Here is a 12732-nt window from a genome sequence, read left to right as displayed (position 1 = left end):
CGAGGGCGGTCACCTACAGCACTTTGAGACCATACCAATGAGAATAGGTGCTATACAAATGCCATATTGCATTACATTTCTACATTGTGGTACCCAGATGATGTCACTGAATGGGCCAGAGCAAAATCACTGACTGTTAATTAAGTGCAAAGATGCTCAGCAGGAGTGCAAAGTCCAGTCCAAAAACCAACAGAAGACAGGGGAGATAAGGCCTAAACAGAAGATAAGAAACATAGCAGGCATCAGAACCATCTCACCTCAATGCAACGCACGGAAAAACATCTCACTGCATTTTTATTCACTGTTTCTTTTCTCAATGTGTGGCTTATTCTGCACAATTCGTCAAATTACATACATTTTTTGTTTCTTTTCAAATGTGTTCTAATGATTTTGTTTTTAATGCTAATCCTTCCTTCACCAACTATTAAAAGGGGGACCCTGGGTGATCCCTTTTTTGCCCCTTACTAACTCCTTCTGCCCTTGCCATTCTGTGGTGCTTTATGGAGTCTTCCTGTTTTCCATTAGTGCGCCCTTCATTCACTTCCTATTTTTTTTTAAATATCAACTCTTTAAGGATAATGTGAAAATGCTTTGTTTTTGTTAAACACTTATATTTGAGTAATTTCCGCTTTTTGTATTGCTCTCAGTGAATGTATTGTCAATTACATGTCCTTGCATTAACCTTGCCTTTGATCTAGTTGTGTTTCAATGTGTTGTCTAAAGTCATTACACGCCTGGTTCCGCCACTGCAGTATCCTTTGCACTGACCGGCGGATAGGGGGAGGGGGGGTAGGGGGAGCGATGCATTGCTCTGTCACAGGGGTCTGCAACCTTTAGCTCACCAGATGTTTTGGACTGGGTTTGTGAACATCAAGGGACTGTAACACTTTCTCTTTTTAGTTCAGCCACGTTGCATTAACGCTTGATCTAAAACTAGATTAATGATTGTGGAAGAGGGCCTTCTCTTCACTATAGTGTTGTAGCTGCTCGGGTGTCTCTTGTTCATGAATTTTGGCTTCGATTGGAAGGTCGGAGATGGTAATTAGAGAGGCCACTGACGTACCCGTTCGATTTCTCTAGCAGTGAGGTGATGGTACGTTTTTGGACAGGCTATGGTACAATGGGCAGCTAAGGATCTCTGTTAGTTGTGTCCTGAGCGTTGAGATTTGGTTTTTGATGAGACTGGGTGGTGTGATGAAGCAACCTTGCAGTGTCATTATCACGCCTGCAAATGACATCACCACGTCCGTCAAACCAGCTATAATCCATAGAATAATATGGTCATGATTTGGAAGCCTAATTTGTGCAACCCACCATTCAGGGACTACAACTCCCAGAATTGCCTTTAGTATCATGGGGAAGACCTGGAATGGATCCGGGAGAGCCAGCTATGGATGTGGGAGGAAGAGAACTATGGGGAAACCCTGGTGATTTCCCTGAGGTCAGGGGAACATGAGAGAACATGATCTAAGCCCACGTTCCGAGGACCCAGTTAACAAACAACACTGAAAAGAACGGCATCTCTCATAATGCCACTCTTCTACAGGGAACACCTGGTCCACACTTACAGATTAGGGGTCAGGGGAACTCTGGGAGTACCTGGGCAACCTGCAGAAGTGCTCGCATTCCCCAAAGAGGACAGTCATAACCAACTCACACCACGCATCCGTGTCTTACCCAGAGTGGCAGAAGGAAGTACAGCGCTCAGCCCTGCAACAGGCAAACAGCCAAAGCAAACGCCACTTCTTCCCCACACTCAATAGCGACCCGAAAAGGGGAGTGATCATATCTCCCACACAGCTGCAGACACAATGGAGGAAAAGAATCCCTTACAGACCATTGCCTGTCTAAAATGAATGAGAGAAACACCAAAACCAAACAACATGCATGGGTGTGATGCTGGAAATGCATTGTAGGGATAGGGCCTCCCTATCCTTGTCCTGTAGTCCTTTTTCATTTGTGTTCTGTATTGTTTTCTGCCCAGGAGTCCATGTGGGACTCCTGGCAGTGCAGCTCTTCCTGTTTTTGGTTTGGTGTACAGACCCATGGGATACCCTTATGGCACCCATGGGTGGGGGTGCAACTCTGAGCCCCTAGTGTATGTTTAAAGGGCACCTCTGTGTGGCCCACAGAGCAGGGTATGGCCTGGTGGCAGCTCCATGCTGAATTTGACAGGTGCTCTGAGTAGCCTCCATTTTGGGATACCCAGGCCCTGGCATTGGAATCAGTTGATTCCTGATAGGAAACAAGATGGCCCCTGTGGCCTCTTGCTTTCCATTGACTGTTACCTTGTTTTCCCAAAGTCCTGGGAAGCCCTGACTCTGTCCCTTCCCCCTGACTGGCTGTTGGGTGGAAGTTCCATATATGGTGTTGTTGTGAAGTCCAGGCCAGAATGGCTGGAGCCTTCCTAGTCACTGTATGCTGTGGGTACACCCTGTGGGTGGGACCTGGGTGAACGGTTTTTGTGACGAATATACACTTCTTGTTGTGGATGTCTAGTTTCTGGTGTTTGACACAATGACTGAGACAGCCCTGCCCGAAACTGGTATTAATGCAGTGTGGAGTGTTGAATGGCTGGATACTTGTCCCAATACACATAACTTGTTGTGAGTGTCTGGAAAGAAGTGATGCACTATGCACCTGATTGGCTGTCTGCCTGCATGAATGCCCTTCTGACCGATTGGTTGCCTGAGTGTGACCCAGCATAATGAATGGGAGATCAGCTAGTATATCTGGTGGCCTCTCACTGCTAGAATTTGTGTTCAGAAGCTGAAGAGAAACTGGAGTTGAAACTGAAGCTTAACCTTGAAGCCCTGCTGGAAGAGTAGTCTTACTGCTGCTCTACTTTGTCGATCTGAAAGCTGCTGTGCCTCCAAGGACTCACCCAGAGAGGACCTGGTTAGGCGCCCTCTTCCAGAGCTACGAGGGACCATCGTGCACCAGATGATCTTTGCCAGCACCCCCTGGTAGACATACCTATGACAGGCTGCTGACCGGAGATGGGGGCCGCTGCAGAATCACAAGGAAAAGCGCCCGGACACTATTGTCCAACACCGTCGACGACCGCCGTCGCTGACCGGAGCCGCCGTGCTCCCTTTGCCTAAGTAACATTTGATCCAAGGACGCTCTCACCTCCACCGTTGACCGATTTGTCCCGCCGTAGAAAGTCGAGGCCGCCGATGCGCCGAGGAGCATCCGCCGGTGGGTTTCTGCCGCCTGACGACCGTAGAGATGCCGGACGACTTGACGCCCTTGCTGGGCCACAGTTCTTCACAATCTCTTTGCGGTCCTGAACTATCGACATCGAGGTGCCCCGCACGCCTCTTCCTTGCAGGACGCCAACGTTTTGTCCATGACGAGCACCCCTAGGAACGAAGCTGCCACCTCCACGTCGTCATTCAGCCCTTTTCCTCGCGGGATATCGACGATCCGTGGCTCCTGCCTTAAAGGGAGCCGCTCAAGAAGGATCCGTCGACGACCCGACAACGAACTCTGCTATTCCACGTACATTGGGTTGTAGAACTATTCTAGAAGGAAATAAGACTTCTAGAACAATATATGGACTGGGCATGTGATATATCTTTACTTTACAGGTTGCCGAGGTGGGGGGAACTCCACACAGAACTGTTTCTAAGTAACAGGGCCAGTATTCTGCCAATTGTTTCCTCCTATGTCTATTGTTGGTTACCTCTATTAATTGATTTGTGTGACGTTTAACCAGGGTACAGTTGAGGCACTTTAAAGGAATCTAATAATAATTGTGGTACCACTTAGCACTGTATGTATTTGCCATTGTAGATTCACTGAGCACAAAGTGAGTTATTGTGATTGTGAACATAACCTTGAACTTAATTATATAAAGACTGTGTTTTAACTAATACAGTGTGTGGACATTCCTTTGTGGGGGCTTGGGGACTACACTGTACTTAAGAACCAGCCTGCAACACCTCCGGAGAAGCTAGGCCTTGATTGCTCGTCCATTGCAACCACAATAGAGAATCTTGGCTGGGGTCCTCTGTGCCTCTCCTCTACCATATAGAGAGCTGAAGTACAGATACCCCATCCAGTCTTTACAATGGGGAACTGTTTTGTGGACTTCTGAAGAATTGTCAGAACTCACTGACTGGCCTGTTGGTCACAATGGAGAGCCAGAAGGAACTCTGGGGAAGTGGGAACCCACAGCAACGGGGGAGAGCAGCATCTGCAGCCAATCCAGCAAGGAGAGCTTTCTGGAGAGGCAGTCAATGCGGTGGCTGGGCCACATGAAGACTTTATCTCAAGGGTCGGGCTACAAAGAATACCAGTGACTGAGCAGCCCCCAGGATAGCAGTGAAAGGGAGATCAGCAGTGAAAACCTGGCGAGTTACACTGCAGGAAGAAGGAGTGTTGGAGGGGGCTAGAGGTACACACAGAAGGTGCTGGTGGCAAAGCAGGAGCAAAGAGTTTGGCGAGCGGTGGCCAGAGGTCAGCAGAGAAGGTTGGGGGTGTTGAAGAGTAAAGGTCAGTGGAGATAAACACCAGGTGTCTTGAGGAGAAGATGAAGGGTAACCAGGAGTTGGATAGTAGGAGGAATCAGTAGGAGAGAAGAGGAGGTACATGTAAATAAGGAGGTGTATTATCAAGTGGAATGAGAAGGAGGTGACTGAGAACCAGGAGGTGATGAGGGGAAGGAGAAGGAGAGTCAGGAGGATTAGTTTGGAGGATACAACAAGGGAGAAGAGGAGTACATTTGAAGAGAGGTGGAGAAAGTTAGACAAGAAAAGGAGAAGACTAGAGGTGGATAATTTAAGGTTGTAGGGGAGGAGTTTACAAGCCTAACATTGAGAGGTGTTCATGGAGTAGGAAAAGTACAGGAAAGTGATGAGGCATTGAGGTTGGGGAGGATGAGAAAGAGATGGACATAGAGAGTGAGAGAGAGACAGAGAGAGAGAGAGAGAGAGAGAGAGAGAGAGGGAGAGGGAGAGAGAGAGGGAGAGGGGGACACGCCAGAAGGAACTGGAAAGGTCCCCTTAGGTACAAGTCCAAAGCAAATCCCCAGGGGCTTATTTCCATATTGCCCAGCCCTAGCTCCTGCCACTTCCCAGCTCCAAGACCTAGATGAAGAGGGCTACCAGCAGTCAAGGACAAGAAGCAGATGACCTGAATTTATTGGTTGAAGAGCCAAATAGAATGTGGGTACACCTAAACCCCCAGAACGGAATGTAGCATTCAACCCATACCTATCAATTACCCAGAGATGGCATGATCTCAGGCTGTTGAGTCCGTTTCGCCATCCAGAGACGTAGCCCAACATATCCTATTCTGCTTTGTACATGTTTGCCTCTAGAAGCATGGATACCTGTCCATTGTGCACCTTGGGGTCAAGCATACATCATTTCTTCAGTTCATATTTATTGGGTCGTGGGAAAGGAGAGAGTCCTAATTGAAATACATTTAAACATGGAGATCCCATCTAGATGCTGCAGACTCCAGTCTCAACCGCTTTTGCCCAGGTTTGGACCTGCAACCAAGATTAGCTGTACTTTGGTCCCCAATTAAAATCCATGAAACCTGGTGGTAGTAATATTACATTTGTCATACCTCCCGCCCAACCAAACAAACAAATTAAATAATATTGCTCATATCTATATTGAGAGTATTTGCTTCATAGTAGATGAGTCCAAATCTGTAAACAGTGGATGCAGATAAAAAAGTTCCTAAATTTGGCAAAGTCTGGAGATCACACACAAGGGCCTTAGAGAAGAACAACAAGAGATTCAGGGTCCTGCAGCAGAGCTAATGTTCCTCTCAGTACCTTATATATAACTGAGCCTCCCTTGCCTGTGCATCCCAAATGCTGGTGTCATTCAGCCTGGACAACCACAAACAGGAACTGATGGGAGTACAGGGGTGTCTGAGAATGAATCAAGGTTGAGGCAGCTCCTGAAGAGGGTAAAAGGGTTCTTTAGGAGTGTAGTGAGTGTAACTAATCCCCAAAGGAAAACCCAAGGGGAACAAGTACAGGGTTCAAACTCGGCTGCCACAGAGATTTTTCTGGGAGTATCAACTTGTGAATTCTATAGGTAAAACCTGGGACACAGAGGCCCTATACTATTAACATGGACATAAAGTAGATCTGGTTGAATCCACTTTGGAGAGTAGTATCCTGGACCAGTGGGAAACCAAAGCAAAGGCAAGAATGGAGGGGTGACAGGTGCTTCAAACCAGAATTCTGCTGAGGAAGTCATCCCAGTATATCCAAGCCACCAGAAACTCCCAAGCATTTAAAACCTAAGACAGTTCCACTCCCTGAGCTTAACTAAATTGTACTAGTACCCATTGGTGTACATATGAGGAGCTTGCAGAAAAAGGGCTATTGGAAGACAAGGTTTTTGGGGAACCCCTACTGGTAGAAGACGTTTGCTGTGTAATGATGACCCAAAGTAACATGGGGAAAGTCTATTTTATGCACAGCAATATCCTAAAACCTTTTCTCTTCGCAACAACCCCAGTTCCCCAGCAGGTTTTAGATGAGAGAGTGATATGATCGGTCAGAAGCCCAGAGAAAGACATCTATCAATGGAGAACCTGTGTGGTAATAGCCTATGATATATTAACATAGTGACTAAGTGAAACCCCAGAAGAGGGCCAGAGACAAAATCTTGCCTGCATAGAAGAAGAAAAAACCTACCTTAATCAGGGCAATAGTAAGCACATCATGCAGAGAAAACACCATCTTCTAATTCAGGTATTTCAGATGGAGATAAAAGACCTAACAGATTCAGGTTATTACCAAAGCGGGATTCGAACCAGCTTCATCCCTCCATCTCTAAGAAGATCTAAGGACAAGTGAATCATTTGTTGCCTGCATTGAACAACACAGTCTGAACCAGCCTATAAATCTAGTCCTATACCAACAGGAATTTCCTTTTGATTTTGCTCTCATACCCACACTACCAGACAGGTTTATATTGGTAGCAACTTCAGTGATTTTGAACGGTGGTTCGACCAAACTCGCCGGATCGACGAGTGGAGACTTCCCATCTTCTTTATCACAGACAGGTTATTATATCTGCAGAGGTTCCCATCATCATGTGCATGTGTTTTGGAAAACGTGACAGACAGACACCAAGAGAGACTTGAAGAACACCTGCATTAAGAAAGCTGACAGTGTTTCTTTGTAAACATAAGCAATGAGAACATCAAGGTGTTGGAATTCAGAAGAGAAGACATGCTGAGAACCCCTAAGACAGAGAACTGACATTTTGGCCATCATGAAATGGACCTGTGAAGGACATCCTGGGGCCTCCAAGCCAGTTATAACCCAGAAAGATATATTCCCAGACCACATCACCCTGCCCTTTTGGGGACCCCAGTATGTTTTGTAAAAACTGTTGTGTATACCTTGTGTGAACTATGTCTGGGACCATTTTTCAGTCTCAGGCGCACCTTCCCTTAATAGTAGGTCCTTCCTACCTCATCTGCCTTGGGAATGTGTCTCCATGTGGAGTTTTGACCTCAATACCTCTGAGGTCGACATTTACCTGTGTTACCACTATTAACAATCACTCTTGTCTGTTTGTTTTTCAAACTTTCGTGCTTATCAAAAGTACTGTAAAGTAATTGTCAAATCACCAAAAATGTTCTGTGTCATTTTGAAATAAATATACATATACAGAACCACACTATCGCTTGTAGGATCTTTCATCCTGTAGGCAAACCTTCTAACATTGGTCTGCCTTGTGAAACCTATGAAGCTACCTCCACCAGAACCACCTATAAATCATCCAAGACTGATTTGCCTTTTAAAACCATTGAAAATACGGTTCCAAGTTCTTCAATCCAATCTTCAAAGATTTACTTCGTTCCCAAAATTACCAAAATACTGGGATGACGAAGAGGGATATAGGAATGCAGAGTGAAGGAGGCCCCAAGCCCAGCGAGCGCTCTAGTTGTTGCTCGCATACACCTGTGCCAGTGAAATTTAAAGAACTGAATCAGAGAGTCTGCAGCTTCTGCTACTGCTGGTGGGAGAGAGCTGAACCTCTCCATGAGGACCGTCAAAGTGAAAGGATAAGACTGGCATGGTGGAGCCAGGTGACTCACCAAGGAAGAAAGAAGCTGCTGTGAGATCAAGACACTGTGAGGGAATGCCATGAGCCGGCGAGAGACTTCTGGGCATTCGCAGGTGACCAAAAGCAGCGATTCACTTACCAGAGCCCCAAATGAAGTAGACATGTCAAGTGGAAGCCACGAGAGACAGAAGAACTAAGAGAAAGTGGTTGCGAGAAGGACACAGGGAGAGAACCTTCACCCACTGACCACGCGAGAATCCAGGAATGCTAACAAGAGCCAGCAAGTCCGCCTAAAGACAACAGGGAACCTTGGGCGTGTCAGTGGCTCTGCAAATGTAAACAAATGTAAATAAATCAACAGAAAGAGAAGAAGTGAAAAGATTGACTGTGAAAGGGGAATTGAATTGCAAGCAAAACATTTGCAGTTATCCATATGTATGCAGAGCAAGCACAGAGAATGCCCGAACAGGATAATATGTTAAGCAGACACATTATCCAATTAAATATATGTGCACCTCTGGAAGAGGGTTGAGAACCTGCATAATACAAGAAGTTCTGGCAGAAGAATATTCCAGGCAATTACCAGTGTGTGAATACGAGAAGCACTGGCAGGAGAGAATACCAGGCAATTACAAGTGTGTGAATGCAAGATTCCCTGGCAGGAGAATATACCAGGCAATTACAAGTTTGTGATTACAAGAAGCCTTGCAGAGGAGTATACCAGACAGTCACATGAAGCCCTGAGAGGAATATCAGGACTAGAAAAAGGAACTGTGTTAACAATATTTCAGGTGTACTACAAAGCTAAACAGCTTTTTCTGCCAGTGTTGTTGTTGGTTAAGAAAGACACAAGGAACTATTGTGTGTGTAAAATATCAGGGAGTAAAAAGGAATCTAGGCAGAGGGAACCACCCCCTGGATCAAGAACCTTTATCAATGGAGATCCTTTGTATTGCAGACATTGTATTCTTTCTTCATGAACACTTTTTGAAACCACGCAAGATTAAAGATATTTCCTTGTTCACCTTTTTATTATTATTTCATTTTTATAATGCGCTACACGCCTGTGGGCCTCAGACACAGTAACAGAGGCATATATGAAGGTGAGTTAGCATACAGGAAGTTCCCAAGACGATACATAATAACAGCGTCAGTGTTCAAAAGCCATTTGACAATTACATTAAATTGACACATATCTCCATTCTAACCAGGGTAGGAATTGCACAGGAAAAAGACAGAGAAGATCTCTGGCAAACTAGCTCATTAAACTCTGACATGTTCTGAAGCGAGTGTGGGAGACTAGCTGCAAAAACAGCCAATGCCTCACATAGGGTTAAGCAGCTGTCCAAATTAGTATATATGTCTTGCAATTTGCAGATGTTTTACGTTAGGGTTAGTATTGTGACTAGTGAAAAGAGCAGAGTCAAATTTCCATTACTCGCTCAAAAGGGTTCTTTCAGAATCATTTTCAGAAATATTTCAAATTTTAAATTGTGCGCATTCTTATTTTCCCATTATTGTCATGAACCGTCACCTTCGTCCTTTCTGGTCTTTGTGGTCCCTGACCCATAGGGGATTGAATGCAGTAATCCTTCCATCATGGCCGCCTGATACGGAATGCTGCTTGCCAGTCCTTGCACTCCACGCTCTGGTTTCTACTAAACAGACACCCCCCCGCTTGCTGTAGTTGGACGTGTGTTACCGGAGTTCGCTTGGGGCTTTCTTCTGAATCCTTTTTCCCGGTTCCTTGAACCCCCCTCCTTCCTTCCTTTCCTCAAAACTTACCTTCGAACTTCCTGGATTTTCGCCCGCACTCGAGTCACGGCCTTCCGTGTCTCCGAGCTCAGACATTGTTCCATCCTGGTCTCCGTCCTGGACACAGGTTTATACAAATCCCAGACCATGCGAAAGAAGTCACCAAAGAAGGTCTCAAGCAAACAACAAAAACAGGTGAGAAGGGGAGAGACTTGTGACAGATTGAGACGCCTAAAAAACGATACAGACACAGAGATGGAAGCCACGGTTCAAGACCTCATGCAAGGCATGCAGGAACTAACCACAGATGTCCAGAACCTTAAGGCTGAGAATGCTGCGTTAAAGCAGCTAGTCTTGTCACGTGACTTTGCAACTAAGGAAAGCGTGTTATTGGGAGGAGTAATGGACAAATATGATGGTTCTTCAAAGACCCTCCGTGCCTTCCTTGATTCATGTTTGGTACACTTCACCTTCAAGCCCTACTACTTTTCCACTCCTAGAGCAAAGGTGGGCTTCATGATCTCACACCTCACTGGTAATGCCTTGACCTGGGCAACCCCCTAGTCAATTCGGGCGACGCCCTCCTGGATAATTATGATGGGTTTGTGGAAGCCCTAAAAGCCATGTTTGATCGCCGAGAGCAGGTTTACAGCACTCAAGAACGCTTACTTGAATTTCAACAAGGATCCCAGGATATGCTTACCTATGTGAACCGCTTTAAACAACTTGTGAAGGAAGCTGATTGGTCTCAAGAACCTAGCTTCAAACTCTTCCGAAGAGGCCTGAATGAAGAAATAAAGGATGAGTTAGTCAGGGTAGCTCGCCCAAACTCCTTCCAGGCTCTTATGGACCTTTCCTTGCAAATCGACTTTCGAATCCAGGAATGAAAGGCAGAAAAAAAGAAGTCTAAGTCAACCTTCCAAAAAGCTGCCACAGACCACTCAATCAGACCAGAGCCCACAGCTTCTCCAACCTCGAATCCAGAACCCATGCAACTGGGGGCCTTCCGTGGACCCATTACCCCACAAGAAAGAATGCGCTGGATTCACTCTGGCTTATGCATGTTTGCGCCTCCGATAAACATCTCGTGAGAGAGTACCCTATTGCTCCTCCACGGCGTTCGGGAAACGCCAGCTCCGATCCTAGATGGGGCACAGTTTCGGGAGAGAGATGTCTGCTCCACATCAATTCCTTCCTTGAACTCTCCTGGTCAAAATAATCTTGTGATTCTACAGGCATTCCTATCGCCTTCCAAGAAAGAATCTTACCCCATCCTGGCATTGGTGGATTGCAGAGCCATGGGCATATTCATAGATCATGATTGGGTCACTTCTCACAAGATACCACATGAAACATGAGAGACAATGCAACCTGTAGAAGCTATTGATGGGAGACCCCTGTCTACGGGACCCATAACCCTCCAAACTATGTACAGAGCTTTGGTGCAAAGCGCTCTATAAATAAACAAATCAAATCAAATCAAATCAAACTAGAGAGATCCTACTTTCCATAAACCACCATCAAGAGAGGATTAAATTTGACATTATAAGATTGGCCCACTATCCAATGGTTCTAGGCATGCCTTGGTTACAGAAGCATAACCCCTACATCAATTGGGCAGCAGGCTCCTTGTTTCTTGGTTCTGAGCATTGTATGTCCCACTGCTTATCCCTAGATACCTTACCAAGGTCCTATGAAGACTCTCAAGAAACTCAGCAAAGTCCAGTCACTGTTTCTAACATCATCCGGATTCCCAGGGCCTATCAGACTTACATAGATGTATTCGCGACAGCCATTGTTCAAGCTCTTCCACCACACAGACCTGCGGATTGTGCCAATCGATACTGAACCTTCAGCAGTAATCCCTTTCGGGAGAATGTTTATTTTATCAGAACCTGAAAAGAGGGCTGTCCGGGAATACCTGGACACCAACTTGGAAAATGGAACTATACGACCATCCAAGTCCCCGGTGGGCGCTTCTCTTTTTTTCGTCCCCAAGAAGGATTCCAAGGAGCTAAGACCATGCCTAGATTACCGTGGCCTTAACCAGTGGACTCTCAAGGATCGTTAACCATTGCCTCTCATCTCCGACATCCTGTAAGCAGTCAGAGGTGCAGTCGCCTTCACAAAATTCGATCTCAGGGGTGCCTACCATCTTATTCGTATAAAGGAAGGAGACAAATGGAAAACAGTCTTTAGAACACCCTTTGGCCACTTTGAATACTTGGTTATGCCCTTTGGACTTGCTAATGCCCCAGCAATCTTCCAACGTTTTATGGATTGGGTGTTTTCTGATATGCTGTTCCTCTTTGTCATTGTATATCTGGAGGACATACTGATATACTCCAAGGACCAACTGAAACATGAAGAGCACGTAAAGACAGTCTTACAACGTCTACGTGAACATAAGCTCCTGGCTAAACCCGAGAAGTGTCTTTTCCATGTATCAACTGTTCACTCACATGTATCTCAGATTCGTTCTTAGCCCAAAAGGAATTGGAATGGACCCCTCAAAGGTTGATTCCATTCTATCCTGGCCTATTCCAACCACTGTAAAACAAATTAAATCCTTCCTAGGGCTTGCTAACTTCTACCGGAAATTTATACCAGCATTTTCTGAGATTGTGCATCCTATTGTTACTTTGTTAAAGAAAGATACCCCCTTTCGATGGTCCTCAGCCCAAGATTCAGCGTTCCTGCGGTTGAAGTCAGAGTTCATCCTGGCATTGGTGGATTGCGGAGCCATGGGCATATTCATAGATCATGATTGGGTCACTTCTCACAAGATACTACATGAAACATGAGAGACAATGCAACCTGTAGAAGCTATTGATGGGAGACCCCTGTCTACGGGACCCATAACCCTCCAAACTATGTACAGAGCTTTGGTGCAAAGCGCTCTATAAATAAATAAATCAAATCA

The sequence above is a fragment of the Ambystoma mexicanum genome, chromosome 14, assembly GCF_040938575.1.
Source record: "Ambystoma mexicanum isolate Mex_15411 chromosome 14, UKY_AmexF1_1, whole genome shotgun sequence".
Taxonomy (NCBI): Eukaryota; Metazoa; Chordata; class Amphibia; order Caudata; family Ambystomatidae; genus Ambystoma; species Ambystoma mexicanum.
Note: the sequence above shows the minus strand (reverse complement) of the source record.